The sequence below is a fragment of the Staurois parvus genome, unplaced genomic scaffold (assembly GCF_062004578.1).
Source record: "Staurois parvus isolate SC_StPar_1 unplaced genomic scaffold, SC_StPar_1.0 ptg000147l, whole genome shotgun sequence".
Classification (NCBI taxonomy): Eukaryota; Metazoa; Chordata; class Amphibia; order Anura; family Ranidae; genus Staurois; species Staurois parvus.
The window spans coordinates 22,780,085-22,795,710 of record NW_028317943.1 but is presented as its reverse complement, the minus strand read 5'-3'; the positions used below and the strand labels follow the sequence as shown (position 1 = coordinate 22,795,710).

The following is a 15,626-nucleotide window of genomic DNA, read 5'->3' as shown; positions in this document are numbered from 1 at the left end:
CTGACATTTTTACCAGGGGTGTGTAGACTTTTTATATCCACTATATGAATATAAACATTCCACAGCGCAAAAAAAATTATTAATGTGAAAAAAAGTCCAAATTAAGTCCCAAAGATATATTAAAAATATATAAATTGTGCTCAATCCCATAAACCGTGCCAGGTGGAATGGACTCTGCTGATATGGCTAAAGAGTGAAACAAGCTTTATAGACTGGGCATATCCTCCCCAGATAACTCTGTACTTGATATCCTCCAAAAATGATTCCCACAAATAGATGACCATGAAAAACAAATAAAAATACACAAATAGTGCAATACTGTAAAAAAAACTTTTAATCTAAAAAAAAGCTGCCCTTTATGCACGCACATGATAAAATATGTTCACGCTTTCATAATAGGCCCAAAGGCTCATATTACATGACACGGCTCCATTTTTTTTGCAGAAGTGGACTGGCAGTGAATAATATAAATTCCCCTCAAGAAAAGCAGGAAGTCACTCCAGAGCGCCGCTATCCGGCGTGCGCTCCACTCATCGGATGTGACGTCACCCCCGGAGCTGGAAATATGTCGATGCGTTTTACCGCTCCTCCAGGGCGTTATCCCTTTTTTTGGGTTATTTTTATGTCCACTGTATATTGTATATTCACATCCGTCCCTAACCCCAAAGGGGCGTACAATCGAAGGTCCATAACTTACATTCATACATACACACACTGGAGCCAATTTACAAAGCCAATTCACCTACCAGCATGTCTTTGGGGTGTGGGAGGAAACTGGAGTACCCGGAGGAAACCCACGCAGGCACAGGGAGAACATGCAAACTCCAGGCAGGTGGTGCCGTGGTTGGGATTCGAACAGACTACCCTATTCCTGCCAGGCGGAAATGCTAACCATTTAGCCACTGTGCTGCCCCTGTAAACAGTTCCTGGTGGCTGTCAGATCACTGTAAGTATACATCCCTGGAAAGGAAGGGTGTGATCGGTTATGTCAGCAGGAGGGGGTAAAAATGGCAAGCCATTTTTTTTTTTCTCAATGCACTTCTACAAAGTTAGGTTGTTGGGCCAGAGAATGTGCTCAGTTACCTTTCTTTCTTTCTTAAAGCCTCCATTTCCAACAGAGGGTTATTTTGGTTCTGGTGACAGTGTGTGGCGGGATAAATTCTTGGAGGGAGAATTCAAACATAACTGCATGTTTCATTTTGAAATGTATGTCGCTTGGTTTTTTTCACCCTTCTCTGCCTGCATGTGTAATATTCTTGCATGAACATTTTTGTTCATAAACAGATACTTTTTACGTTTTGTCTCAATCACAAAGTGTATTTTTTTTATTTTATACAAAAGGAGAGACAACACAAGTGTCTCATTTTAACCGCTCTGTTGGATGCCTTGTATTACATTAAACAGAGGAAATCTGTTTTGTTGAGCCCTTATTTATTCACATTACCTCATAGATTCTCAGCTCTGTCAGCTGTATATTTATCTTTCAAACAGCTATGCAGGTCAACGTTTATCTCAGGAGGCTGATAGGTAAAAATGTACCTCATACCTACCCTTTCCATCTGTAACACACTCGGCTCCTTCAAAATGTCAAGGTTTGGACATATCCCAGGAGCTGTGAAGAATGCATGCTTTTCATGTGCTTTGAGATGTGAAACCTTCCCAACGGCCAGGGATAAGTGAGACTCTGTGCTTTCTGGGCTTATTTAAACACTTGAGCCTTAGACTCGCTGTATGCCAAATGTGTTTCTCAAGTGCCTTGGAGTTGGAACAATTCACAAATTGTAACTGCCAGAAGCTGCTAGATCTCTTGACCTTTTTGCAGTGAGTTCTAGGAATAAACATAAACGCTGGTTAAACAAGCCTTGGGGGTAAAATAGCAATTTACTGTTTCAGATAAAATAAATTGATTGGGAGCATAGTGAGAATAAATGCAGACCACTCTTCTCAATGGGAATATTTTATTGGACCTCTTCAGTGTTTTGATGACTGTTAGGGTGCATTCACACTTGCAAATGCACCCACACTGCGATTTAGATGTGAGAGCCCATGTGGCCATTCACTTATGCAGCGATCACATGCAAGTGATTGGCCCTGGACACAGACTGCCTGCCAGTGTTCAGGGCCAGTCACTTGCATGAGATTGCTGCAGTTAGCTGCAAGATCCGGCAGTCTCGTATTGCTTTCAGCGGAAATGCCTCTCACAGCTAATCATGTGAACCCCTGTTGGGGTTCTCGCATTCAATCGGAGGCAATGCACCTTTTTGGTAAACAGATATTCAAGGGCTTCTATGGTCACAGCATATGTTTTTTTTTTTTTTTTTTTTGTAACAGCATTGCAAATAGCAATACAAACAATATTTTTTTTCTTCTCACAAGCCAGTATAAACCTGCTTCCCTTTGATGTTGTGAGTTCTGCCTGTCTGCTGGCCCTCTTTGTACAGCTTCCTGGATTCCCTGCATGCTTTGCTGCTTTTTACTTTTCATTTCCAAGGACTACATATCCCATGGTACTTTGCTGCCTTCAAGCACTAATTCCTGTACAGACTCTGCCTTTTAACACCATTTTATATTGCTGGTGTGACCAGAGATTGAGTTTGTGAATTTCTGTTTTATGCAAGTGACCATTGCATTTAAGATTTTTTTTTTTTCTGTTTTTTACATTCAGGTTTTAAAAGACTGTTGTCCTTTCTTCCAGCACCCATAGTACTGTACCTAATGTGTTTTCTAGCTACCAGGAAGGACAAATCATATTATCTTGGCTTCTGGGTCTTGGTGCCACATTGTGGGGCTTGCATGCTGTTGTTACAGAGACCGCATGCAAAAGTTGACATCAATATGAAGCAGACTAGAGATAATTGGTGTGAAAAATCCACTGCTGTTCTACAGATATCCTGCCTGTACTCTTCCAGCCCTGGTGTCAGTTCACCAAGAGATTTGTTCTCCAAAATCCAACAGCGAGCCCCTAAACTACACCCTGTAGAGCATTTCACTAATAATGAGCCTATTCAAAAAGGTTAATTAGCAGTGTGGATTATAAGTGACATATCGGCATGGATGTCACTCCACTTCCTCAAACTCAATCTTTCCAAAACTGTGCTCTTAGTATTCCCCCCCAGCCTGTGCCCCCTCCCCTGACTTCTCCATCAAGATCAGTAACACAACCATCAGTCCTTCCCCTCATGCCAGGGTACTAGGTGTAATATTAGACTCCCATCTGTCCTTCCAGCCCCAGATCCAATCGCTGACAAAATCTTGTAGACTTCACCTCCGCACTGTCTCCAAGATACGCCCATTCTTGACCTCGGAAACCACTAAGCAACTTATTCACTCCCTTGTTATATCTCGTCTTGACTATTGTAACTCCCTTCTCATTGGCCTACCTCATCGCAGGCTATCCCCTCTTCAGTCTATCATAAATGCTGCTGCCAGACTCATCCACCTTACTAACCATTCTGTATCTGCCACCCCTCTCTACCAATCCCTCCACTGGCTTCCCATTGCCCAACAGATAAAATTCAAAACATTAACAATAACGTATGAAGCCATTTATAAGTCTGCCCCAAATTACATCACCAATCTTGTGTCCAAATATCATCCAAACCGTACTCTCCGCTCCTCGCAAGACCTCCTGCTCTCTAGCTCCCTTGTCTCCTCCTCCCATGCTTGTCTCCAGGACTTCTCCAGAGCTTCCCCCATCCTCTGGAACACTCTACCCCAATTTATCAGACTATCGCCTACTCTGCTCACTTTTAGGCGATCTCTGAAAACCTATCTCTTCAGGGAAGCCTATCCTGCCCTCAGCTAATAATGGAATCTTCTACTCTTCCAACCAGTCCATCCCCCACAGTTACTACCTTTTTGTACCACTAGCCCCTCCCTCCTAGATTGTAAGCTCCAAGGAGCAGGGCCCTCCTATCCCTCTTGTATTGAACTGTATTGTTGCTGTATTGTCTCCCGTTATATTGTAAAGCGCTGAGCAAACTGTTGGCGCTATATAAATCCTGTATAATAATAATAATTGTGGTTTTTAATCTTTTATTTACATTTTAAAAGGAATATATTTTTATCAGCTGAATTAATGAGATATTGCATTCTTCATTGAGTCAGCAGCTTTAGCTTTGGGCTACTTTAAAATATTTACAGGTTATCTTTAGCCCCTGTGCTGAAAGTAAGTTTAGAGATTCCAATAGCTTTTGTGTACAGGAGTGAATAATTCTTCTTCAGTGACTCATCTTGTGCTAGGTATGTTGGACAAATGGAACCTCCAGGCATGCATTAAGCCACTGCTGTGCTGTGTTTTTAGCTAAACTGCATGTATTGCATGTATTTGTACAATTGAATGCATAGTAAAAAAAAAAAAAAAAACACATACCTAAGTCCCTGGCCCTTTTTCTCCCTAATATATATACTGTATAGTTTTCTGGTTTTGTTTCCTCCATACAGCAGTTTAGCAACAGACCACTTCTAATATACTGGTAATAGATCACTATAGTACTGATCTACTGCTGTAGAGAGAGGCTGGACAGAGCTGAAACACTGCTGATGTTAAACACCATACAGAAGTATATTATTTATTCTTTCAACGTGAACATTTATTCGTTCACTTCTACAGTGTGCTGCTATGGAGGGGTCTGTTAAAGTATTAGAAGCTCAGGATCTGATCATTTCAGCTCCTTGACTTGGTCCTTGATGCCAGCTGTCACAGACAGGCAGCTGTTCCAGGTGAAACCCCCACCAGGACACCCAGGGGCTCCTTGATTCCAAGTGCTGTTTTAAAATGGTGTTGGGATGAATAGCTGCTTTCCCAGTGCCACTTTAAAAATGACATTGGGGACTCAATTGCCCAAACTCATTGTAAAGGCTTCGTTTTAATTTTTTTTTTTTTAAATAAAAAAACATGTCATATTTACCTGCTCTGTGCAATGGTTTTGCACAGAGCAGCCCTAAGCCTTCTCTTCTCGTGTCCCCCACTGGTGCTCCTGCCATTGTGATTGTAATGTAAAAAAAAGTTTTAAAATAAAAAATGTCATACTTGCCTGGTCTGTGCAGTGGCTTTGCACAGCGTGACCCTGATCCTCATCTTTTTAGGTCCCCCACCAGGGCTCTCGGCTCCTTCTTTTCTCCGCATACCACCATTTGAAGCCACCTCCTGGCATGTCACACTTGCAGATTTGATCCTGAGCCAGGCTGTATGGGTCAGTAGCATGGCTTGTCCCTGCCCTTGCTCACTCCTACAGGATTTAAATTACATCAGTAAGAACCAATGGCTCCTGCTGCTGTCTCGATGTCCAGTGAGGTGGGAGAGAGCTTTGCCTTATCACGATTGGGCTCAGGTACGTATTTAGGGGGTGCTGGGGGGAGCAGAAAATAGGTGTTTTCATCTTAATGCAGAAAACCTTCAGTCTTTACAACCTTTTTTGTGTTCCGGTAACCAGTTGCCTGCTACCCTATAGCATAAATACTGTTGCAGGGGGCAGGGCTGCTCACAGGGTAGAGACCTGTGTGTAAACACAGGTCTCTCTCCTGCCAGCAGTAACATGCTGCTGTGTATTTCTCTACACAGCAGAGAAATACACAGCAGCATATTTCCCAGCTAAAACCCACAGCACATGTTGTAAAACCGCATACAGTTAACCCTTTGATCGGCCCACATGTTAACCCCTTCCTGACCAGTATCATTAGTACAGTGTCAGTGCTTTTTATTAGCACTGATCACTGTATTAGTGCAATTGGGATGTCAGTGGCAGTTAGTCAGTTCCCTACACCAGTGTCTGAATACCCGCTGCAGTCCTGCTATAAATCACTTATCGCCACCATTACTAGTCTAAAAAAAAAATAAAAATAAAAATTCCTGTGTGTATATATACCACCATTTGTAAACACTTTAACTTTCACATAAACCAATGAATTTTTTGTGTATTGGAATTTTCTTAGCAGCCATGTAGCAGATTACATTTTGGCCTACATTTATGGCAAATTTTTTTTTTTTTTTTTTTTACTGGATATGGTTTTATAAAAAAAAAATACTGTGTTTTTTTTTTTTTTTTTTAATTCAGTCTTTTTTTGTTTATAACGCAAAAAATTAAAAACACAGGCGATCAAATACCAGAGAAAGAAAGCTCTTTGTGGGAGGAAAAAGTACATTTCATTTGGGTGCAGCATTGCATGACCGCGCAATTGTCAATTAATGTAACACAGCATTGGATTGCAAAAATGTTCTGGTCAGGAAGGGGGTAAATCCTCTGGAGGGCAAGTGGTTAAAGAAATATACCCTCACTTATTGTCCTGCTGACCTTTTACCAGACAGGAAATGAGTGGAACTCTCCAACAGCAAGACACACAAATATAAAATTGGTGGAATAGAAAAATATAGTCTGGTAGGAATTTGATCAGTTTATGGCTTTCAGTTTAGCTTTAAAATGAATGCTGCAGTTTTCTTATGTCTACTTTATACATCACATTGTGTATTTCTTGGCAGGCAAGGTAGTTTTGGCACAGTAAAAATAATTAGCTTAGTTCTAAAGCTGCATTAATACCCAATACCAAAATGAGTACATTAGACCTGATTTTTTTTTTCGAGGGAAGGTAAATGTTTGTTTAAAAAAATTATATAATTTTGATGCCTTTACACTGTAGGATTGTAACTACTTGCAAAGTATTGTAGGGGAATGCTTTAAAGTCTTATTACAGCTATGTCTTCAACATATGGCTTCTGAATGGGTCACATTTCTTTTCTTGTGTGCTCTGTAGCTGCTGCCTTTCCTTTGCACAAGAGTTGTGTGGTCTGGTCTTTGTGCACTGGGTGGTCAAAAACATGGTTTGTGATTTGATGAATTGGTGCGATCACTGTGAAAGTATGCTCTGAATAAAAGTAATGTGTTGTATATGGCATAAATAACTTCAATATACCCGAGGTGTAAATTCTAGATTTAGCTATTTCCTGTTGCCCAAATGTTCTCTTTAATAGAAAAAAAAGGCAAACTTGCTGTTTGATGCTTTTTGTACACAGGGTGCATTGATACATATTCCTTGTTTTTATGTGCATGTGTTTTAAAGTGCCTTAAAAACAAGCATCACATCATCCATTAAAATGCACAAAAGCACCAGAGTTGTATTATGCTTATATGTCAATTAAGGTAGAAGATGCAACTTCTTAATGAAAATTGCTTTATTTGCAATGTACAGATTTCAACTGAGGCAGTTGTCTTTACATGGTAAAATCATTTGATGATTACTAGTTGGTCATCCCTGAAGCAAACTTGGATGTTTTTAGTAAGATATTTTGTTAGGTTACTCCTAATGTGTGTAGGCAAATTTAGAAACCGATATCTGACAACTGCTGAATAATTTTAGAGTTAAAAATGTTTTAAATAAAAAAAAAAACGAAACATGTCAAACCTGCTCTGTGCAGTGGTTTTGCACTCATTCTCCTGGGTCCCCTCGCTGGCGCTTCTGGTCCCACCTTTCTGCAAAGTTCCCCCAGAACAAGCCTCTATAAGACACACCGATAACGGCTCAGCCCTGAGGACCCCCCCTTACTCATTGGCATTGATTGACAACAGTGTCCCCTGCTGCTGTGTCTCAGCCATTGCAAAGGGAGAGACCCAGGAGAGCCAAGGCTCCCATGCACAGTGTTGGATCGGGCTCGGGTAAGTATTGGGCTGTGGGAGAAGCAGCACACAGAATGCATGAAGGTAAAAAACCTTCGGCATTTACTAACACTTTTAAAGCTTATTTGATCCAGTTCTTAGCTTAGCCATACATAGACGTCAGGATGTGCAGATATCTCATCAAAAACAATGGCAGTGGGATATCTGGTTAGATCCACCACGAACATTTGCAGTTTGGCAATGTGGTTTGCAGTGCAGGCACGGCTTATCAACTACTTCCATTTCTCACATGAAAAGGCAAACACAGCTGAGTGAGATTTTCCAGCAAGTTGATAAAAATATCTGTGTGCTAAAAGGCTTTGTTCCATAGGGAAACTCCACTGTGGGGAAGTCTCAGTTCAAACTTGTTTGCAACTTTGGACACACTTGTCGTATGACAAGTTACAGCCCATTGATTTCAAAGGCTCTTGTTTGGATCTATGCGACTTAAAAAAGGTTGCTGTCCTACTTTGATGTGACTTCAGCGCCAGAGAGTGTAAAGTCACCTCAAAGTGGTATCAACGTTGCATTAAAAAGTTGCACTGGAAATCGTGTGACTTTGGAGTTGTGCAAGTGTAAACGGAGACTACATTTTATTTTAAAGGTGATGTTTTTGCAAACATTAGATCAGGGTTCTCCAAACTGCTGCCCAAGGGCCTGATGCGGCCCTTTCCTAGCCTTTATCTGGCCCTTGGGGCACTAGTCCTCCCACTGACCCCAACGGTGGGGCACTAGTCCTCCCACTGACCCCAACGGTGGGGCACTAGTCCTCCCACTGACCCCAACGGTGGGGCACTAGTCCTCCCACTGACCCCAACGGTGGGGCACTAGTCCTCCCACTGACCCCAACGGTGGGGCACTAGTCCTCCCACTGACCCCAACGGTGGGGCACTAGTCCTCCCACTGACCCCAACGGTGGGGCACTAGTCCTCCCACTGACCCCAACGGTGGGGCACTAGTCCTCCCACTGACCCCAACGGTGGGGCACTAGTCCTCCCACTGACCCCAACGGTGGGGCACTAGTCCTCCCACTGACCCCAACGGTGGGGCACTAGTCCTCCCACTGACCCCAACGGTGGGGCACTAGTCCTCCCACTGACCCCCAACAACCCTGAGGCCATGTTTATTTTCACTGATGCTGGGGCACTAGTCCTCCCACTGACCCCCAACAACCCTGAGGCCATGTTTATTTTCACTGATGCTGGGCCCCAGGACATTTTTACCCCCCGCTGGCTACAACCCGGCCTTCCTAAAGTCTGAAGGACAGTAAACTGGCTCTTTGCTAGAAAAGTTTGGAAAGCCCTGTATTAGATGATCCAGCTTTTCAGGGATCTCCTAATGATGCCTAAAGGTTTAGAGTGAATCTGTGGGAGGGCTATGGACAGTTAGATTTTCCCAACAACATGTAAATACTTTATCACCTGAGGAATGCTGCAGACACTGCGGAGCAATTGATTGCAGTTTGCATCAGAGAGTTGGGGAATTGCCAAAAGTTCAGTGATGGGTACATTTGTCCTTTTTAAAGCGGTAGTAAAATCCCCAATTTAGAACAAAAATGCTTGTCCCCCCCCCCACAGGGTTAAATCACAATGTACTAGCATGCAATGCATATACGCACATTATGACAGACTTGCCTGCAAATGGAGCCTTCCAGTGCAGCGCTGTCACAGCTCCCTTGACGCTTCCATCTTCGCCCATTATCCCTTCCAGGTTTTGTATCTTCAGCTGCTTAAATGGCTAGGATGTAGTGATGTCACTCCCGCATATGTGTATGGGAGTTGCATCACAGTGGCACACAGCGGGCCATAGATGTGATCTAACCTGCACACGTGCGGCATCACATGACTTGCTGATAGGCAGGGGGAAAAAATCTATGACAAGAGACCATTGGGGGTCTCTTCTGTTCTAAAAACCCTGCCTGCAAAATGTTTTGTCAAACCTTTTAATACTGACAGGTGTGCCTACAATGGTCAGCCTTTAATAATTTTTGTAAAACCTTTATTCCAAAAGGAGAAAACGGTTGTCGAAACTGCTTAAAATGTGCAGCAGGAGTTTAAAGCAGTGCTTCACGCTTTCAATCAACATTCACATTAACTATTTTTAATCCTTTAAACTTTAACAGTGTTGTTTTTTGTTTTTTTTGTTTTTTTTTGTTTTTTTTTTAAGTTGTTCCCTGGTTTCTAGACTTGGGAAAATGATGTCATGGATCCCAGGGGTCTAAAGGAGGGGAGGAGGGTTTTTCTCAGCTAAGCACACCCTCCTGCCTGCCTGCATGCCTGAGCTAAGGGCAGATGGGTTTCAGAAAGTAAAATGCTGCATGAATCATCTGCCCTTACTCAAGATGGCAACATTCAGAAAAGGTGGGGGTGGGGGGGTTTATAAGGTGGTTTCTCAACAAATTTGGGCATGGAGACATGGATAGATGGGTGAGTTTTGCTTTGAATAGTCTAAATGGATCACATGGCTTTTTTGGTGTGGTGCTCAGATGCCATGCAGTTCTGCTGTAATTTGTTATTAAGTACATCTAATACTGCCCTCTTCCCAAACTGACAATGATGTTGTTCATATGTGTCTTTTGTTGACAGCAACAAGATAATCTATGCACAAGCAATCGGCCTCTCAAAAAAAAAAATGCACAGTTCGGAGATTTATTATCCAGTTACTGTAAAACACTTTAATGCAGTGTTTCTCAATTCCAGTCCTCATGGACCCCCAACTGGTCATGTTTTCAGGATTTCCATTATTTTGCACAGGTGATTTGATCAGTTTCACTGCCTTAGTAATTACCACAGCTGTTTCATCTGAGGGAAATCCTGAAAACATGACCTGTTGGGGGTCCATGAGGACTGGAGTTGAGAAACACTGCTTTAATGGAATCCTGACATGAGGGAAAAACAATTGAAGCTGCTATTGCTGGTCTTTCCTGAAAATGCCAGTTGCCTGGCTGTCATGCTGATTTTTCTGCACACTTGTAGGTTTGTGGTTCTGAAAGTACTATAGCCAGAAAGATCTTACTCAGCTAGTTTAACTCCAGCCTCACTTCTGTGGGATTGATTTGTTCTTGCTTTACTGGACTAGTTCTGTTGGTCATAGTCTTTGAAGCTTTGTTGTCCTTTCTTTCTTTTTTCTTTCTGTCTTTTTTTTTTTTTCTTGTAGATGAAGGCTGGCCACTTCATCCATTGTAAATGTCTTTCTGCCTTTTGATGTGAATCCTCTGTCTGCCTCTTACCACCCTGCACTAATGTTACCTCCAGTTTGATATAAGTAGTGTGAGAGTGAAAAAGAGAGACCTTTCCCACTTTTAAAACAGGAACAGAAATTTCTGTTGCCAAGGAACCTCTTAAACTGACTTGCTGTTCATATTGCATACAAAGGGTTGCTAAGGTAACTTGTGCTGTTAGGGGAAGAATGCTGGGTGAGCGCTCAGTATATGGAGGAGAGAAGGAATGTGCTGTATTTGGAGAGTTGGTGATAGTTGTGTGTTCTGCTTTGTTTTGTTTTTTTCCAAGGGAGCGAGCACATGATTCTTGGGATTTTTATTTGTTTTAATATTTTTAGCATTTGTATTATGTTTTATTCTTGTGAAACATTTCAGAATGTTTACAGAGCTTACAGTTCTGATCTGTCTTGAAATTACTAGCGCTCTCTAAGCATCCCTATTCTGAAGGGAAAAAAATAACACTATGTTCACATTCCTTGACCAGCCTGCTGTGATAATTGTAGAAGAACTGACTTAGTTACTTTTTGTTGCAGAAATGTAAGCAGAAGAAAAGGCAATAAACTGATATTCGACCACCCCAACACCCGCCCCCCCCCCCCTTTTTTTTTCCTTCCCATGGCCCTGCCTGCTCTTTATCAGAACTCTCAATATTTTATACATGCAATCATGACTACTAAGCTACAGGTGACCCCCAATCCCCAGGACATTCGTTTCCCCCCTCGACAGCAGATAGTAGTAAACTCTGGTGGCTGATGTCACTGCTCTATTCAGCTCATCCCCGTTGTCAGCCCTCCCTGTTACAGAGCAAACTTGGAACTTTGCGGTTACACGATCACATGTATAAAAGTAAATGAATGTATATAAACAGTGATTTGTGATAAAAGCCATGCAGGGCCATGAGGTGAAAAGAGGAAGGAATTTTTAAATGTAAGTTTGATCCAGGGGTTGTCATTTCAGTTTACATGTACCTTAAAACCTTTTTATTCTGACTTCATATTGGACAGATTACAATTAAAATGACATTAGCATACAACCCCAAAATGCCATTAAAGCGTACAACCCCAATTCTAAAAAAGTTGGGACGCTGTGTGAAATCTACATAAAACCTCCCCCTGCCGCATTGGTCAACACCTTCTGTCCACTGTCCTATCCACACACACACTGTCACCGGCATTGCCAGAAATCATGAAGGTGATCAGTGAGGTAGCTGCTTAAACAGTTGTAGACTAGGTGTTATAGAAGATTGTTGGCTGATCTATCGAATATGCAGTTCTGACTTCTAAAATTCTCTCAATTTATCCTTTAGTCCTCATGCACACTGGACATTTTAATAACGCTGTTAACGTTAGCTGTGCAAAGTTACGTTAAAGCGTGAGTGGTTTTTAGCGTTTTTGCATTAGCATTTAGCGGCTTGTTCCTGCTTTTTTTTTTTTTTTTTCTTAATTTTTAGCACCAATTTACCGCATTTTGCTGCGTTTTTCAGCATTAGAATGTTTTTATAGCTCAAAAACTCCTCCTCTATAAACCCACTAGTTCTGGGGGTTTTTTTTCCAGCCAAAAAACGCCCCTGCCAAAAAACACTGATTACAGTCTGTGTGCATGGACACATAGGATAACATGCTGGGGAGTTTACTGGCTGTAGAAAAAAACGTCAACCAAAAACAGCAGCTGTAAAAATGTCCAGTGGTCATAAGGACTAATGGAGAAGTATGGCAAATTTTTTTGTGTGAGCCAGAATCCGCTGACAGGCTAAAATCTGCTGTCATAGAGCCACTCCAGGCTGTGGAATAATCCTGACCATAATTTGGGGATCCACTGCCTGATTGCCAGCTGGCTGTGCCTCTCAGCGCACGGCTGAAACTGGAGCCAGCTGCATCTGCAGCCTCTCCAGCCTGGCACTCCAGTGAGTGCTGGAGGGGCAAAGCTGAGATTGGTGACTGACAGTCACTGCTCTCTTGTCAGAGCTGACGGAGAGCAGTCATGTGATCGCTCAGTTCTCAGGCTTAGAGTAGGTGGGAGACAGTTGAAGCATTACAGTGATGCTGCAGCATAGAGGTGAGTATGAATGTTTTATTTTTGAGTAACCCTATTCACCTCCTTTTAGGTGATAACTAAATTCCAGTACAAAGATTTGATATATTGCAGCTTACCAGACATTGAATGTGGCTGCATTTGTTTTGTTTTTATTTCAGGCCAAGAACATTTTCTGTAGGTACAGAAAATAATTGTTGATCTTGCCAGAAATGCAGTTTCTTAATACTTTTTGCAAGCTGACTAAAGTGTTGCCTTTCTGTAAACAACTAATCTTTCCATCTCCCATGTAATGGAGATGAACAAAGGCAGACATTTTTGAAGTCCAGCCTAAGTGCTTCTGTAAAAGTGTTTTGATAAAAAAGTTAATACAGAGAAGGTAGTCAGGACTTTTTTATGCATCACGAAATTAAAGTTTTCCTTGGTTTAGTAACAAATGATTATCAAAATCTTCTCTTTTCTGACAGCTTCTTTCTGCACAGTAGTACGGAGTATGAGTGTGTTTTTTTTTTTTTTTTTGTGGTTTTTTTGGGTTTTTTTTTTTTTTTGTAATTAGGCAGCATTCAACCAGATTATCAGTGTTTCATATTTTAAACCTTCAGTAATGGCTTTAATTTAGGTGTGGCAGGCTCATCATTAATTTTTTCCTAACGTACAAAGGTGCATGCTAGCAGCAATCCCTATACAAAGTGTTGTTGACTAGCCTCACCCTTCATGCACGTGTTTAGGTGGGCAGAGTCCATGGCATTTAAAAAATACTTAATCATAGCCTGTATTTCAAATCATTTCATGGGATGGTACAGGAATACAGGGACACTTTTTTTCTACTTTATCTTGTAATTTGTCAGTATATTCACTTACATTTACCATATCTATTTGAAAATGTATATCCACCTACACTGTCCAGCTTGAGAAACCCTCACTGTTTGTAATCCCATTCTCATGGCATACCGAAAAAAATATTCATTTTTTTTATAGTGCATACATACATAGCATTCAGTATACCACTCAGCCCTTGATATCGTTAAACCTTTTGTTAGGATACAGTTTGCATATCTAAATCATCTTGTAACTTGCCCAACTCCCAGTTTGCAACAGGTAACACCAAGTCATAAATAAATCAAAACTGATGAAGCATTCAAACTACTTCCCCATTAATAAAAACTGTTGTGTACCAGGAGTGCAGAGAGAAGGCACACAAAGACAAATTGCATAGTACCCAACATACCGGCATTTACTGGGGAATTTGGGGGGGGGAGGCAATAGGGTACAGCAAGGAGGGGATAGGCTTCAGGGCGGCATTAGGGCACAGCAAATAGAAATAGTCCTCAAGGGAGCTTTTATGGCACAGCAAGGAGAAATAGTCCTCAAGGGAGCTATATGGCACAGCAAGGACAAATGGTTCACAGGGCAGCAATATGTTACAGCAAGGACAAATAGTCCACAGGGCAGCAATATGTTACAGCAAGGACAAATGGTTCACAGGGCAGCAATATGGCACTGCAAGGAGAAATAGACCATAGGGTAGTAATGTGGCACAGCAAAGAAAAAATGAGGGGTGGAAGAGTTCAAATACTCAACGCTGTGGAAATACGACTGTTCAGAGTTGGTCTTTGCATTGGGGGGGCAGGCAGGGCACTCTGTGAAGGTCTCTTGGCACATATCCGAGAGGGCAGGCAAAGCAATCTGTGGAGGACTCTCACTTTCGACACGAAGCAGAGAGGGCAGGGTTGGGCAATCCAAGGAAAACTCCGGGCACACAGCAGAGAGGGCAAGCAAGTAAATCCATGGTGGCCTCCAGGCCCCCCACAGGTTCTGGCAGAAAGTGGCTCCTGCAGAAAAAGGTCTACAAAGTGGAGAAAAGGGGGAGTTCCAGTGTCTGGAAAGCAACACAGACAGAATGGAGCTACAAGACACAGCAGTTTGTGTTCAAAAAATAGCACACAGTCCATACTGAACTATCAGTCGCAGCAGTTCTAAGCACCTTCTACTTTTTTTTTTTTCTATTTAGACCTGCAGCCATAAGTACCTTTGTGTCCATCACTGGAATGAATGCAAAAAAACCTCTGACACTTTTTCTCAGCATAGGAATAATATACTTTGAATACAGCTGAGGCCTCAGCCCCCAAATTGTAGGTGCCAAGGTCTCGGGCTTTAGCCTCGCACAGAATACAGTAGTCTGTGCTATCTGTTGAGAGGATCTTCATTTCATACCCCTGTGTGAAGACTGGATTCATTAGATCAATTATGCAGATAAGCGGACTACTTTTCACATTGCCTCTCTGGAATAGAAGTTGTTGATTTTTAGAAAAATAAGTATAAGTAATATTTCTGACCAATGTTACAAAAACCTATATGCTTCCAGTCATCATGTATATCTGCATTACTAAATAAGAAATCATTAAACCTGATGTAAAATCACTTTGAAATATATACAGTATCTCACAGAAGTGAGTACACCCCTCACATTTTTGTAAATATTTTATTATATCCTTTCATGTGACAACACTGAGAAAATGACACTTTGCTACAATGTAAAGTAGTGAGTGTACAGCTTGTATAACAGTGTAAATTTGCTGTCCCCTCAAAATAACTCAACACACAGCCATTAATGTCTAAACCGCTGGCAACAAAAGTGAGTACACCCCTAAGTGAAAATGTCCAAATTGGGCCCAATTAGCCATTTTCCCTCACCGGTGTCATGTAACTCGTTAGTGTTACAAGGT

General features: G+C 41.8%; 1 protein-coding gene across 1 annotated transcript in view; it reads left to right on the top strand.

Annotated features, from left to right (window-relative positions):
* The window catches only part of FRS2 (fibroblast growth factor receptor substrate 2), a 72,650-nt gene that overhangs the window by 31,688 nt on the left and 25,336 nt on the right, over positions 1–15,626 (top strand). The window lies entirely within an intron of this gene.